The sequence below is a fragment of the Geotrypetes seraphini genome, chromosome 17 (assembly GCF_902459505.1).
Source record: "Geotrypetes seraphini chromosome 17, aGeoSer1.1, whole genome shotgun sequence".
Lineage (NCBI taxonomy): Eukaryota > Metazoa > Chordata > Amphibia > Gymnophiona > Dermophiidae > Geotrypetes > Geotrypetes seraphini.
Genome location: NC_047100.1, coordinates 32,064,444 through 32,081,048, shown reverse-complemented (window position 1 = coordinate 32,081,048; position 16,605 = coordinate 32,064,444). Strand labels below are relative to the sequence as shown.

The 16,605-nt window shown below is 42.2% G+C and overlaps 2 protein-coding genes across 4 annotated transcripts in view; both read right to left on the bottom strand.

The window, feature by feature from the left end:
* VGLL4 (vestigial like family member 4) overlaps positions 1–1,248 on the bottom strand; it is a 251,170-nt gene extending 249,922 nt beyond the window's left edge. Inside the window, exon 1 of one of the 2 annotated variants that reach the window (XM_033926293.1) lies at positions 1,110–1,248. The gene's annotated coding sequence lies outside the window, so the exon portion shown is untranslated. Of the gene's footprint in view, positions 1–1,034 lie in introns of both variants that reach the window. The other variant, XM_033926294.1, reaches the window with a different exon arrangement.
* TAMM41 (TAM41 mitochondrial translocator assembly and maintenance homolog) overlaps positions 1–16,605 on the bottom strand; it is a 330,305-nt gene that overhangs the window by 175,776 nt on the left and 137,924 nt on the right. The gene's annotated exons all lie outside the window — the stretch shown is intronic.

Sequence of the window (16,605 nt, the reverse complement as noted above, 5' to 3'; positions counted from 1 at the left end):
TACTACCCTCCACTTATAAAATATATAGATACACGTTTTTTGTTTTTTTTTCATTAGCCACAATCAAAACACAAGTGCTGGCACTGTAACGGAACCCCCGGACCAGTTACTGATTTTTTTGTCGCCAAAAGCTGACGCTGCTCTTCAAAAATGGCTCAGCGATTTTTAAAGAATCCACCGGAGGGCTCATTTAAAGAGCACATTTGCATGCCACTGGCGGAGACTGCTAGAAACCTCGCTAAAGACAGAGATAAACCGCCAGAAAACAGTTTAGCGACGGCGTTAAAAGTTTCGCGAATCTTGGCCCCAAGGGAGTTACGATGGAATAGCCCCTGGGGGATTCTGCCCATGTAAAAAAATAACTTATGGAGTACATTTTAATACCCAAAGAATGATTCATACTGTTATGTGGTTTTATAGTCTTGTCTTTTTCTGACAGTAACATTAGCATTCCGCAAACTGGGAAAAAAAACCCCAAAAACAGGATTTCAGAAAAAAAAGGATCTTGTAGCAGTTAAGTTAAGGAAAAAGTTAAGGAAAAAGCAAACTGAATTTTACAAATATAAAACTGTACGTGTGTGAAGGCACAAAACCAATCCCAAGTGGTAGTTTGCAATTCGTTCATTTCGGAAGGTCATTAATGCCTACAGTACAGGCACCAAAACCACCTCACAGTATGAAGCGCTGAACGCGAGATTTCCACACGCACGAAATGAGGCAATAGCCGGCCCAAATTCGCTCATACGCCCCAGCCCGGCTTCCAAACTCCCGGAAAAAGAGCAGGAAAACGGCGGCCAAAGGAGGTCGGGACACTTCGGGGCTTCCCCCTCCCTCCAACTTTCCTTTTGTTCGGCTTCTTCCCGCCCTGCGCGCGACGCTGTAAACAAGCCAGAGCCGCGAGCGCCACGCCGGCCCGGGAAACTCCATCAGCACACGGGCGTGGGGGGGGGGGGGGGGGGGCTGGCAAAGTTAGGAGCAACTGTAAAGCCTCCGCAAACACTGAAAGTACATGAAAGCCTGAAGCAAATATTCACCTCCGATCAAACACATTAGGCTCTGCTTTACCAAGTGCATCTTCCCTCCGGCTGCTTCTTGCTCCGCGCACTTACCACTGCCTCGTGAGCGAAGCCAACGTCCCCCCCTAGATCCAGCGCGTAGGACTTTGCCGGCCAGGGCAGAGCTGCCGGCTCCCGACGCTCTTCTCGGCACCAACACCGCTGCGATTCTCTTCCTAGCAGGTGGGGACAACGCCGCCCTCCCATTGGACAGCGGCGATGACGTCACATGCTCAGCGGCGGCCGCACGGCTCTGGCGACGAGGCTGCCTGAGTCTTAGCGAAGCTTGCATTGCAACAATAATATTGACAATGCAAACTCAGTTCAATGGCATTTCACCCCCCCCCCCTAACTTTCTCAAGTGTTTACAGTAAAACCTTGGATTGCAAGTAACTTGGTTTGCAAAACATTTGATTCAATTTTAACTTGATATACAAGCAATGTCTTGCAATACAAGTACACATAATATACACACATCACAACTGAGCCCAAGGTCTTCTCTCTCTCTGACACTGCAAGTGTAGTGACTTATTTAAAAAAAAATAATAATAATAATTTTTACTAGAAAAGCAGCCAACACCATAACAAGGAGTCATAGGCTACAGCACAACAGTATGAGTGAACAAATAACAACAAAACAAGCAGAAACAAGTAAAGTCTTGCAATACGAGTACATACAGTATACACGCTAAACTAAACTAAACCTTAAGTTTATATACCGCATCATCTCCATGGAAGTAGAGCTCGGCACGGTTTACAAGAACTTAAAAATGAGAATGGGTAGGAAAAGGTTTACATAAGTTTATAAATCGAGTGGAAAAGTAAGGGAAAATAAATTACATGTTAGAGAAGAGCCAGGTTTTTAGTTGCTTGCGGAATAAATGGAGGGAGCTCAGGTTCCGCAGCGGGATAGTAAGGTCATTCCAGAGACCTGTGATTTTGAAAAGAAGTGATTTTCCCAGTTTACCTGCGTGGAGAATACCATGTAGGGAGGGGAAGGATAGTTTTAATTTATGGGCGGTCCTGGTGGAGTAAGGGCATGAGGAGTTGAAAGAAAGTGGGATGGTTCTTCTCTCTCTGATGTTGCAGGAGTGTAGCGACTGTTCTAAATGGAGTGAGGCAATACAGGTAGGTATAGCATTTTGTATTAATGTTTTTGGGTTGTGGAACAAATCGTCTGAGTTTCCATTATTTCTTATGGGGAAATTTGATTTGATGTACGAGTGTTTTGGATTACAAGCATACTTCTGGAACGAATTATGCTCGCAAACCAAGGTTTTACTGTATTTACTAGTCTCAGTGCACAGAAAGAGGAGCAGTAGTAAACATGCCCAGAGAGTTACAAAACGAGCTTAGATGCCTCTAGCTAAAAATAACGTATTAAAATAGCCCAATGTTGTTTATGACGTTGTCTATGTAATATACACCATCAATCCACAACCGCATATAATAAACTTCAACCTTAAGGTCCTTCCGGAAGATTAAAAAAAGAATGAAGAAATAGCTAAAGCTAAGTACAAAAGTTTTAAAGTTCTATAAGAAAAGTTTATCGATTTGCACAAAACATAGAATATAGAGCACAAGCGCTTTTAAAAAAAAAAAACAACTAACGTCTGATGATGAATAAAAGCCAGAAAGAGAAACAAGCCTTCAAATAATTTGGCTGATGGTTGGCTGGAACTGAAGACCACAGAAGTACTTAGAAAGGTATTATCTGAAAAAAAGATCACTTAGAAATTAGGCACTTTGAAGTTTGTTATATGCCGTTGTGGATTGATGGTGTCGAGCTAAAAATATGCATCAACTCTATTGAAATCAGACTAGCCCATGTGCTACCATACAGTAGAATCTGTTATCCGGCACCAATGGGGACTTGCTAGATGCTCGATAACTATTTTTCTAGTTGCCTGAGAGTTACTGTAAACCAGACCTGGATGTTGTTTAAAAATACCGTTGTAGAAGCCAAGACCAGATGTATTCCACATATCGGCAAAGGTGGAAAGAAGAGGAAACGAGAGCCGGCGTGGATAAAAGGCGAAGTGAAAGAGGCAGTTAGAGCCAAGCAAACATCCTTTAAATAATGGAAAAAGGATCCAAATGAAGAAAATAAGAAGAAACACAAGCACTGACAAGTTAGATGCAAAACATTGATAAAGACAGCTAAGAAAGAATATGAAGATAAACTTGCAAAAGAGGCATAAACTCATAGCAATCGTTTTAGATATATCAGAAGCAAAAAACCTGTGAGGGAATCTGTGGGACTGTTGGTTGATCAAAGAGCAAAAGGGGCACTCAGGGAGGAAAAGGTCATAGGGGAAAGACTGAATGAATTCTTTCCTTCGGTCTTTACGGAAGAAGATCCAAGAGATCTACCTGAACCGGAAATGGTTTTCAAGGATGATGATGCAGATAAATTGAAATAAATCTCAGTGAATCTGGAAGATGTACTGAGACAAATCGACAGTTAAAAAGTGATAAATTGCCAGGACCGGATGGGTATACATCCCAGGATACTAAAAGAACTCAAACATGAAATTCCTGACCTGCTGTTAGTGATCTGTAACCTGTCGCTAAAATCATCTGTAGTACCTGAAGATTCGAGGGTGGGTGGCCAATGTTACGCCAATTCTTAAAAAGGGCTCCAGGGGAGATCTGGGAAATTACAGACCGGTAAGCCTCACTTTGGTGCCGCGCAAAATGGTAGAAACAATTATAAAAAATAAAATTGTGGAACACGTAGACAAACATGACTTAATGAGGAGTCAGCATGGGTTCAGCCGAGAGAGATCTTGCCTCACCAATTTGCTTGACTTCTTTGAAGGTGTGACTAAACATGAGGATAAAGATGAGCCAGTTGATATAGTGTATCTAGATTTTCAGAAAGCTTTTTTGAACTTTTATCAGTTGTGGATTAGGAATTGGTTATCGGATAGAAAACAAGAGGGTAGGGTTAAATGGTCATTTTTCTCAATAGAGGGGAGTAAACAGGGGAGTGCCAAAAGGGTCTGTACTGGGACCAGTGCTATTTAACTTATTTATAAATGATCTGGAAATTGAAAAGACGAGTGAGGTGATTAAATTTGCAGATGACACTAAACTGTTCAAAGTTATTAAAACACATGCAGATTGTGAAAAATTGCAGGTTGGCCTTAGGAAATTGGAAGACTGAGAAGATGAAATTTAATGTGGACAAAAGCAAAGTGATGCACAATGAGAAGAATAACCTGAAGCATAGTTACTGGATGCTAGGGTCCATTTTGGGGGTTAGCGCCCAGAAAAGGATCTGGGTGTCATTGTAGACAATACGATGAAACCTTCTGCCCAATGTGTGGCATGCTGTGAATTATTTTTAAAAAGGGATGGTTAACAAAAATAAGTATGTCATAATGCTCCTGTATTGCTCCATTGTGCAACCTCATTTGGAGTATTGCGTTCAATTCTGGTGTCCTTATCTCAAGAAAGATATAGTGGCGCTAGAAAAGGTTCAAAGAAGAGCGACCAAGATGGTAAAGGGGATGGAACTCCTCTCTTATGAGGAAAGACAAAAATGGTTAGGGCTCTTCAGCTTGGAAAAGAGACGGCTGAGGGGAGATATGATTGAAGTCCTGGAGGGTCAATATTAAGTTCTACAATACAGTACTAAAAAATGCAAGGAAGAACTTTTATGGTGATAAAATCTTCAGATTCAACAACCAAAGTAGTGCACTGTTTAACATTTGGCGCTCCTTAACCTCTAAAAACGACTTCATCATTCTCCCCTCCTCCCCATCAGCCGACGATCTAGCAAAATTCTTCAATGAAAAGGTCACTACCTTAAGACGTTCCTTCCCACCAGCAGTCTCTTACAACTCTCTGGTGCCCACCAACTCCAACCCTACCCTAGCCGACTCCACCCTATCCCAGCTGACAGATTCTGGACTGTCTTTGAGCACATATCTGAATCCCAGGTCTCTAAACTCTGCCTCAAACTGAAATCCTGCAACTGTACCTTGGACCCATTCCCCTCTTACCTTTATGAGAAAATTCCTGCACAGGCCATCTCATCCCTCACCAAATTTATAAATTCTGCCTTACTATCAGGCCTATTTTCTGCAGAAATGGGACATATTGCCTTGACCCCACTACTGAATAAAGCCGATCTAGACCCTTCCATGCCATCCAGCTATCGTCCAATAGCAAATATTCCTCTCCTGACCAAGATGCTAGAGTCCATCATATGTACCCAACTCTCATCCTATTTAGAGAGATTCTCCATTCTCCTACCTTACCAATATGGCTTTAGACCCAACTTCAGCACCGAATCCCTATTGGCCTCATTAATCTCAAAGGTTCAACAACTACATTCTCGTAATAAGTTCGCTGTTCTACTACAATTCAACCTTTCTGCAGCTTTTGATGTTGTCCATCAAGATATTCTAATTTTCCAACTTTCTGAGATAGGCATTAACTCCACAGACTTATTTCTCGAAATTCTTACATTCCCGCTCTTACACTGATAACATGAATGGCAAAACATCCTCTCCTTGGAAACTGATATGTGGAGTCCCGCAGGGTTCACCTCTATCCCCTATTCTTTTCAACATCTATATGTCTTCCCTGAAACTCTTCCACCTATCCCCCTTGGAAACACTTTACACTTATGCTGATGACATTCTTGTCCTCTTCGAGACCGACTCAACCTTACTAACCTCTCTGAGAACATAACAGCATGCATAACGAACCTCCAATCTTGGGCTTTCACTTACAAATGAAACTGAACAAGTCCAAAACAAAACTACTTTGGCTCGGCCCAAAATTTGATCAGCTACCCACCCTCATCTCACTATCCTCTAGCACCACACTGCAGCTTGAGTTCTCAAGCAAAGTTCTGGGCATCATCATTGACTCTACACTTTCCTTCAACGACCACCTCAACTCCTTGGTAAAAAAATGCTTCTTTAGCCTTCACATGCTGAGGAAAGTGAGATCCTGCTTCCACCAACAACATTTTGCTGTCCTTGTGCAATCCATCATCTTTTCCAGATTGGATTATTGTAATTCCATCTACTTAAGTCTAACCAAGAAAAGCCTTCAAAGACTTCAGCGGATTCAGAACACCGCGGCTAAGATAATCTTCGCAAAAGGTAAATTTGACCATATCTCCCAGCTTCTGTCCAAACTTCACTGGCTTCCAGTAATCTCCAGGGTTCACTTTAAATGCACCTGCCTAACTTTTAAGATCCTACACGGCAACCTTCCTCCCTAATTCCACTATCTTGAAATTCCTTGAACCCTGATAGCACCAGAACCACCCAAAAAATTCAAACTATCCTTCCCCTCATTAAAAGGGTATCCCATGCAGGAAAACTAGGGACATCCCTCTCCTTCAGAATCACAGAGCTTTGGAATAACCTTACTACCCCACTTCAGAATCTGGGCTCCCTCCAACTATTTCGAAAACATCTGAAAACTTGGCTATTCTCAAAAATGTTATACTTCCTCCCTCTATGACATTTCATATTTATACTAAGTCCCTCTAAACCTTCTTTATACTAAGTTCCTGTAACTCTTAACTTTGAAGTTCCTTCCTTATACCAGTTCCTGTAAACTGTGCCGAGCTCTACGATTGTGGAGATGATGCGGTATCCAAACTTAAGGTTTAGTTTAGTTAGTTTAGTTTAGTTTGAAGTCTACAAAATCCTGAGTGGAGTACAACGGGTACAAATGTATCAATTTTTCACTCTGTGAAAAATTACAAAGACTAGGGGACACTTGGAGTTACAGGGAAATACTCTTAAAACCAATAGGAGGATTTTTTTTCACTCACAGAATAGTTAAGCTCTGGAATGCGTTGCCAGAGGATGTGGTAAGATCGGCTATCGTAGCTGGTTTTAAGAAAGGTTTGAATGAGTTCCTGGAGAAGTCCATAGTCTGTTATTAAGAAAGACATGGGGGAAGCCACTGCTTGCCCTTTATTGGCAGCATGGAATACTGCTACACCTTGGGTTTTGGCCAGTTACTAGTGGCCTGGATTGGCCACTGTGAGAACGGGCTACTGGGCTTGATGGACCCAGTAAGGCTATTCTTATGTACTGTATAATACAGTACTATACAAGGAGTGTCTGCCAGATCTCAATTCCCTCACTCCTGCCCTGAAGCACCAGCACGGCAGCAGTCATGACCTGCAACAACCCCCTCCCCCTTCCCAACCTAAGCAGCAGAAGTAGGCAGTGGTCCTGAGCCACAAATGCTCTTGTTCCCTCCCTCCCTTACCCAAAGCGACAAAGAAACAGCTGGTTGAAAGGAGAAAACATTCAAACATGCTGCTGATGAACAGGGCCTTTCCTCTGATACAATACACATCATAGGAAAGGACCCGCTGTGGCTGTCCATGAGGAGGTTTAAGGCTTTGAACTGCCGCCACTTCTACTGCTGCAGAGCTTGAGGGAGAGGGATTTGAGGCTCAGGACCACTGATGCTTCGGGTCGGGAGGGAGGTGGGGTTCATGGCTCAGGACTGCCGCTGCTTCTACTGCTTTGGGGCTGGAGGGAGGGAGAGGGTTTGTGGCTCAGCTTTAGGGGCCATTTTTTTTCAACACCAATTTTTTTTTTTTGCCAGTTGGTTGAGTGTGTCAGTTAACTGAGTACTGGTTAACTGAGATTCTACTGTATGTGCCTTTAATATATTGGGGATGCAGGCCACAACGAAGGAGCTTGCTCAATATTAGGGAGGGAGTTTGTTTTGGGGAGAGGCCATTGTTTTGGCCAATCAGGGACGTCCTTAGGCTCCTTCCTAAGGAAGTCCCTGATTGGCTCAGGTGCCTCAAGTCCCTATCAAGGGAGGAGCCCGAAGCGCCTGAGCCAATCAGTGCCTTAGGTCCCTCCCCATGCATCACATGATGTACTGGGGAGGGGTCTAAGGGAGGAGCCGGAGGTGTATTCAGTACCTCCTGCTCCCAAAGTCAGAGGTATGAGAGAGGGGGCCAGGGCAAATGGAGTGGATGGGGGGGCCTCTGGTGTCTTTTTCTTCGGGGGGGGGGGGAGTGGGCATCCCTCATGCCTTTTGGGGGGTAGGCATCCCTCCTGCCATCTTTTTGGGGTTCAGGTGGGTCGCAGCAATTGTCGGGGGGACAAACGATTGTCACCGGGTCATTGGAGAGGGCATTCAGAGGTGGTGAGGGATTTTTTCATTTTTTTTTAATGGGACAGATATTTTGCGTGTGTAATATGCACAAAATAGCTGTGCGATTAAAAAGAAAAAAATACCGGCAAACCTGTCAGTAACACAGTTACCGACAGGTCTACAGCAGTCAGGTTTTAGGATCATAAAACCTGATGCAAAATAGCCAAGCAAATGTAAGTGAATCAATTGCTTGGCTATTTTGCATGGGGTTTTACTAAATTTGCATGGCCAGATCGGAAAATGGGCAATCGAGAGGGAAAAACATGCAGTGGGCCGTTTTGTGAATCAGGTCGGTTAGCAGCAATCGTCGCTAAACCTGTGAAAACAGGTTTAGTGATGATTGCTGAATTTAGTGAATCAGGGCCATAGAGTAAAATACAGGGAACCTTGGGGCTGATGTTGAGAGAACCAATGTGTGATAAGCCTGAGAGGCCAGTCTTACACTATATGGGCTAGAAAACTCTACATACATTATATTTTACATTTTTGCATTTTATAAATCACTTTTATGTATTGTACACTTTGTTAAAATAATCAAATAGTAATTAGGCTGTGCTACTTTGACAAAACTTACATAACTTTTATTTTATTTTAGCAGAAAATTTCCAGAAGTACCTCTTGTAGGGATAGTCATGGAGCGGCTCTGCATTGTGTCATTGTGCAGTTGTTTTTTTTAAAGCTATCGTAAGCAACAACTTAACAGCATTATTTTTTTTTTTAAAAGGCTTTATTTTATTCCTGTTTCATCAAATTTATGGTATGTTATAATATTTAGGAATTTCTAGTGCTTACAGTGGCTTCATGGGTGAACTGTCTAGAACCATTCGTGGTCTGTCAGTATGTAAGAATTATTATTATTATTCCTCTTGCAGCCAGAAATACAGGATACCTCACTTTAGCTTTAAGGTTCTTAATGCTTCAGGATGTTCCTAAGTCTTTTTTTTAAAACACAGACTTCTCCAACTGACCACAGAAACTTACATTTCAGATCCCCTGGGAATATGAAAGTGATGCAATGCCACCGTGCACTTGCTGATTTTCATGCATTTGTGCTGGTGTTTATACCTCAATTCACCATCAACTGGATCAAAAACAAAAAAACCATAACAAAATCCAATAAAGTAACATATACCTCACGCAAACACATCGAAGCCACCAAATTCTGGACTAAAATAGACAAAACAATCCAAGAAAACAACTCCAAGGTCTTCATCTCACAATGGGACAAATTGTGCACCAACACCCTTGATGAACTAGCCCTATTGCAAACCAAAACTAGAACCAGCAGGAGATCAGATCAATGGTTTGACAACGAACTGCTACAACTCAAAAGACAATGTAGATGACTAGAAAAAAAATGCAAAAAATCGAACCTGGATCATACAAAATACGCCTGGAAAAAATCAACAAACAATACAAATCACAATTAAAGGACAAGAGTAAAGCACACTACACCAGGGGTACACTTTTTTAGTTTGCGAGCTACTTTTAAAATGACCAAGTCAAAATGATCTACCAACAATAAAATTTTAAAAAACACAAAGCACACAGATGACTTTATGCAATGTCACATCAGGAACAACTATACAAAAATAGACAAATATACCCCCTCCCTTTTTACTAAACCGCGATAGCGGTTTTTAGCCCAGGAAGCTGCGCTGAATGCCCTGCGCTGCTCTTGATGCTCATAGGCTCCCTGCGCTAAAAAATGCTATTGCGGTTTAGTAAAAGTGGGCCATAGTGCAAAATATAGACGGCAGATATAAATTCTCAAAACGGACACATTTTGATCACTAAATTGAAAATAAAATATTTTTTCTTACCTTTTTGTCTGGTGATTTCATGAGTCTCTGGTTACACTTCCTTCTTCTGTAAAGACAATATTTATTTATTTCTGTCTTTCTTTCTCTCTACCCCTGCCTCCCCAAGCCATTGTGCCGATTTCTCCACTTCCCCGATTCTTCCCCTACCCCCACCCCAAGCCACCAATGTGATTTCTCCCTGCTGTTTCCCCGAGTCAGGCCTGGCGCATACAAGCACTGGGCCCACAAGACTTCACCTCCGACATCAATTCTAACATCGGGGAAGAAGTTCCGGGCTAGCCAGGCAGTGATTGGCTGGCACAGAACTTCCTCTCCAACGTCAGAATTGACATCGGAGGTGAAGTTTTATAAGTCTTGTGCTTATACACGCCAGGCCTAGCTTGGGGAAGCAGAAGGGAGAAAATGATCGCAAAGGCAATTTGGGCACCCCTGCACTACACCAACCTAATAGGCACTGAAACCCAAGACACCAAAAAAACTATTCCAAATACTAAAAAACCTGACACCAAACCCTACTTGACCACTAACAATACCCCCCCCCCCGCCACTCTATTAGCAGAACACTTCCAAAATAAAATTACAAATGCAAGAGCTACCCTCAATGACACACCTACCCATCTTATTGAATTCACAATTCTCCCCACAGAGATTCAACTGCAGCAGACAGAATATGGTCCCACTTCCCTAACATACAATGGCCCAAATTCAACAAATACTACAAAAAATACAACTGTCCACCATATCTCCTAAAAACATCCAGTACAAAATTCCGTGCTCTTTTTCTAAAATGGATACAAATCACGCTCATAAGTGGCCACTAGCCAACTAACCTCAGTGAAATCATCATCACCCCGATCCTCAAAGATCCTAAAGGCCAATAGACCAAACATCCAACTACAGACCCAGTGCCTCTATTCCGCTCTATGTCAAAATAACAGAAGGACTAGTAGCCAAATTCCTCGCCAATTACTTAGAAAACAACAACATACTCCACCCCACGCAATCCAGCTTCAGGTCCAACTTCAGCACAGAGACACTACTAGGATCCCTCATGGACACAGTTACACAACACCTCAGCACAGGGAAAAAAATGATGTTCATACAACTACACCTGACCGCTGCATTTGACCTGGTGGATCAAAACATTCTATTACAAATCCTAGATACAATAGATATCACAGATAAAGTATACTCATGGTTTGAAGGCTTCCTAAAATCAAGAACCTATAGAGAAAAATCAGACAAAGAAAAATCAGAACCTTGGTTTAACCCCTGTGGTGTTCCCCAAGGATCCCCACTATCCCCTATACTCTTCAACCTCTATACGGCCTCCCTCAGCACCCACCTGGACAAATAAGGCATAACCATCTACAGCTATGCAGATGACATTACCATTCTCATACCTTTCGATCAACCAAAACCCTCCATGACAGACACAATACACCAAACACTAGAAACGGTAGCGACTTGAATAAAAAATCACAAATTGAAATTGAACCCAGACAAAACAAAATTCATCCTCCTCGAAAATAACAAAATACCAACCATAACCAACATTGAAATCAACGCAATCAATTACCCCATACAATCCACTCTAAAATTCTAGGAATGACAATTGACAGATGCTGCACCATGCAACCGCAAATCAATAAAATTATTTATTCTCAGTCATGAGAAACGTAAGGCAAGTTTGGAAATTTTTCGAGAACACACACTTCCAACTCATAGTACAGTCCCTAATACTAGGTCTACTAGACCTACTATAATATTCTCTATCTCCCCTGCCCTGCAACAATAACAAAACCACTACAAACAATCCAAACACAGCACTGAGACTTATCTACTCATTTAAGAAACATGACCACATTACAGAAGCATATCTAGCAAGAATACAATTTAAATTCTACTGTCTACTATTTAAAACTTTATTCAGAGACAGCCCAAACTACCTGAACAATCGCCTCATCCACAACATCTCAACCAGACAGGAAAACTCAAAGTGGATGGAGCTACGGCCTCAGCACCCTGGGGTTGTGGGTTCAAACCCTGCTGCTGCTCCTTGTGACCCTGGGCAAGTCACTTAATCCTCCATAGCTCCAGGTACGTTAGATAGATTGTGAGCCCGCCGGGACAGATAGGGAAAATGCTTGAGTACCTGATTGTAGAACCGCTTAGATAACCTTGATAGGCGGTATATAAAAACTAATAAACTTGAAACTTGAACTTGAAACACCTCCATTCACATAACACCCCCCCCCACCCAATCAAGGAGGTTAAACGGAAAAAACTATATGAGGGCCTCCTAGCCACTCAAGCAGATAAACTAGACAACCAAATCTCCAATCTACTGATGGCATCCCCAGACTACAAAACATTTAGAAATGAAATAAAGACCATATTCTTCAAGAAATCCCTGAAAAAGACAAAATACCACAAGTTCAAATCCCACCTCTCACTAAAGCCCCTAACCCCAAACAACTAGCCATACTCCTTCTTACTTTCATTGAAAATGACCAGAAATCTTTTTGTAATACATCTTCGATAATTCTTTTGTAATCCGCCTTGAACCGCTAGGTAATGGCGGAATAGAAATCCCTATTGTAATGTTGCAATTCTTTTTCCAGACTACAAACAATTACCAGAAGTAACCTGTAAAATTGAGATTTAAAAACAAACCTTTGGAAGATTCCTGGCTAAATATTTACAATGCAGTTAAAAAAAGTCACTTTAAGACATCGCCATGTAGTTTGGAACATTTATTTGCAGAATGGGTTATCTTCAGGTTTTCCAACCTTGCCCTAAGAACCCTGCAGCCAGCCACACCCTTCAGGATATCCACAATAGGTGAATACATTATTATTGGGATTTATTAACTGCCTTTTAATGAAGAGATTCACCCAAAGGGGTGTGATACCAAGTTTCATGGGTTGAGGATTCCATAGATGCAAGTTTATCTCATGCATATTAATTTTAGATATCCTGAAAACCTGACTGGCTATGGGATCCCCAGAATAGGTTTTGGACTGCTTAGTTGACATCAAGGTATCCAGCCCCTCCCCTCTCTATCCATTCATCCATTCCCTGTATCTTCCAAAAGAACACTTGAGCATCATTGTTTTGATTGTTACCAAGTCTGTTGGTAGGTGATTCTGTATTAGGTGGTTTTCTTTTGCAGCTTATGTTGGAAGTGTTAAGAAGTTCTGAAAATGTGAAATGTGCAGGGACTGATTTATCAGTGTTGGTACCATTTTTAGTGGAAGGAGAGGGCTGATTTTGCATTGCAATTGTTTGGAGTGAATCTTTAGAATGCAAGTGTTTGGTGATCTATTCCTTTCTGATGTTGATGCTAGTAACCATTGTTTAGAGTTTTGAAGGAGAGGTGGAAACGGGGTGTTATGGTTCAGAGATGAATGAAAGAAGCCAGCAGGGGCAGATAATGTAGTATGGTCATACCTTTATGCCATGAGTTTATCTTGTTGGGCAGACTAGATGGACCAACTGTACTGTCGTTTACTATATTATAATGAGGGAAGGAAGAGGGGATGATTTTATAGAAAGAGAGCAGTGGTTTGAGGGGCACATGAGTAAGCAGGAGCGGGTGGGGAGAAAGTGGCCAACGTCAGGTTGGGAAGTATGTATAGCTAAGGCAACTCATGAAAGGCAGCTAGTGACACAGTGCTTAGGATTTGTATCTTAGATTTAAGTCCAAAACCCAACCTGGTTATAATTCAGGTACTGTAGTTATTTCCTTGCCCAAGTGGGCTACAGTCAAAACTGTACCCGAAGCATCAGTGGGAGACTGAGGATTTGAACACTAGCTTGACTAGTTCTCAGTTTGTCTGTCCAAAAGACAGACTCTTTCCCTCCATTTCAGTTAAATTGTATCTCTGTTGGTAGGTGATTTACAAGGCCTGTTTACGATGAGCATTCCCTCCTTCCAGCTTCACATTCTATCCCCTTGACCCTCACTTTTTTTTTTGTTTGTTTTTTAATGAACTGTAACTAGATCACTTCACTCTCTCCAAATCCCTGATTGCCTTATTATCTGGAAGTCAGAGATACCAGTCAGTACCAGGTTTTCCAACCCTCCTTCCCCTTCCAGGCAGTGAAATCTAAGCCAAGACAGAAGTACTGAGTGCCTGCAAATAATTCACTGGGACACACACAAAAAAAAGAAGAGGGTGTCTCTGAGGTTTTGCAGCAAAATGTACTACTTAATTTCAGTCTGCAAAAAATCTGTATGCCTTCATACACACAGCCTCAGACAACAGTGATTCATACGTCCAGTCCAGTCTCAGACAGTGAATATGAAGCAGATGGGAGTGTTTTAAAAAATGTAAAAAATGACAACAGTGGACAGGAAAAACAGCACATCAACCCCATTTCCCTGACATGTCAGACTGTAGTAATTTTAGATTGATGAGTTAATCCAAAGTAATGGAATCTGTTTATACTTGGCAAATGTATTAGATTGGTTCAAGACAAAGCTTGTTCTCTTACGTCTCTGACTTGTGTGCGGAAATAGTCCTGCCCCCCCTCGCCCTAAGCCATATTCAAAGTCAGAAAACTTTTGGTTGGGAAAGAGACAAACTATCAAGCTTATATTGTAGAGAAGAGCAAACACTTTCCAGGCCCAGAGGACAGATCCCTCACATCTTTGGTGCCAACATTCAGACACACACTGTACACTTTCCGTTTTTCCATGTGGATGACTTGCCAGCCTATTCCTTTAGCACTGCCTGGTCTTTTGTGCCGTTCTGATTCAGATACCTTGTTTACCTGAACATTTAGATATTTTATGTGCATCCAAACCGTACAGCCATCCTATTAGACTCAATGTCTCTGTCTGGATTAGCAAGTACTGTAAACAGGTCTATTGTTGGATATACATAGGAATTTTGTCATATTCACAAGAGATTTAGTATTTTCTTGATTTCCATTTGACATGACATATAAAAATATGTATATTGCATAGTGGGAGTGATTTCAGTCACAACTCAATCCCTTGCTACATTTTGGGGTTATTCTGCCAAACTCCTAGCGTTTAGTTCAGGATTTCCCAAATATCCAGCCTACACGCTTTTAAGGCTATTTACAATGAATATGCATGAACTAAATGAACATATAGGAGGTCTCGAGTGTCTGAAAATTAACCGTTTAAAACCAATAGGAGGAACATTTTTTTTTCACTCGGAGAATAGTTAAGCTCTGTAACGCATTGGCAGAGGTTGTGGTAAGAGCGGATAACGTAGCTGGTTTTAAGACAGGTTTGGACAAGTTCCTGGAGGAAAAGTCCAAAGTCTGTTATTGACAAAGAGGGGGGGGGGAGCCACTTCTTGCCCTGGATCGGTAGCATGGAATATTCTTATTCCTTGGGTTTTGGCCAGGTACTAGTGACTTGGATTGGCCACTGTGAGAATGGGCTACTGGGCTTGATGGACCATTGGTCTGACCCAGTAAGGCTATTCTTATGTTCTTAACCTCATGTACATTCATTATCTTAAAGGATCACATGAAACAGATGAGGGAAGTTTTGATGTACAGTGCTTGCATATCTCATAGCTGCCTCTCAGCACTGGGTACAACTGAGCTGTAGGCAGTTTTGGGGCATCACTCCCACATTTTCTGTTACCACGAAGGAGTCACAGGGCAATCGAGATGCAACAGAAGAGTACAGCCAACACTATGATTCAGGCATTGAGCATGGCAGTGCAGCATTCAGGAAACAAGTGATGCAGAGCACCAGAAAGGTGTGTCTGTGCCTATTAGACTTATTTCCTGTCCTAGTTTAGAGCAAAAAGAGAGTAGAATCCTATCAGTACTCCCTAGTTTAGGTGGGGTTGGAGAGATCCAATTAGAGCAAACCTGGATTCAAAGTGTTAGTGTTGGGGTTTCTGGTATAGCAGTAGCTATGTCAGGACTGGGCAAACTTTTTGACTCATGAGCCACAATGGGTTCTTAAATTTGACAGAGGAGCCGGACCAGGAGCCACTTCTGCTTCCCGGGTGTCACTTCTGGCTGGCTGCCTGACACGTGAGCCCACACGCGTACATCTTGCAGAACTGAGGCCGGCCATGGGAGAGTCCCAGGTGAACCGGGTGTGGTTCTTCTGCTTCGTGCCCTCGGGGGTCCGCTGTCTACATTACTGCGGCCGCTCAGAGCGTTTGGCAGTGGCCTGCCTGGACGGCTGTCGAGATCTTCAGCCTGGCTGCCAAATTTGGTAGGCCAGATTAAAAAAAACTAAACGGGCCGGATATGGCCCATGGGCCACAGTTTGCCCATGTCAGAGCTATGTGTTGACATGCCTTGTTTCATTATTGAAACAAAATAAATTTTTTTTAAAAAGTTTCTTTGGCTGTCATCCCCCTACATCAGTATCTCACAAACTTTGTCAAGATGCAGCACACTAAACATACTGACCATGGCTCGAGGATTAGCTTAATGGAACAACTCCTCCAATATTCTTCCTTCCATTATCCCCTGATGATCTCTTTTACATCCAGGAATGCTTGTAGCTGGTCTGGAGCATAAAAGATATACTTCAACAAATCTAATAAAACATTTGC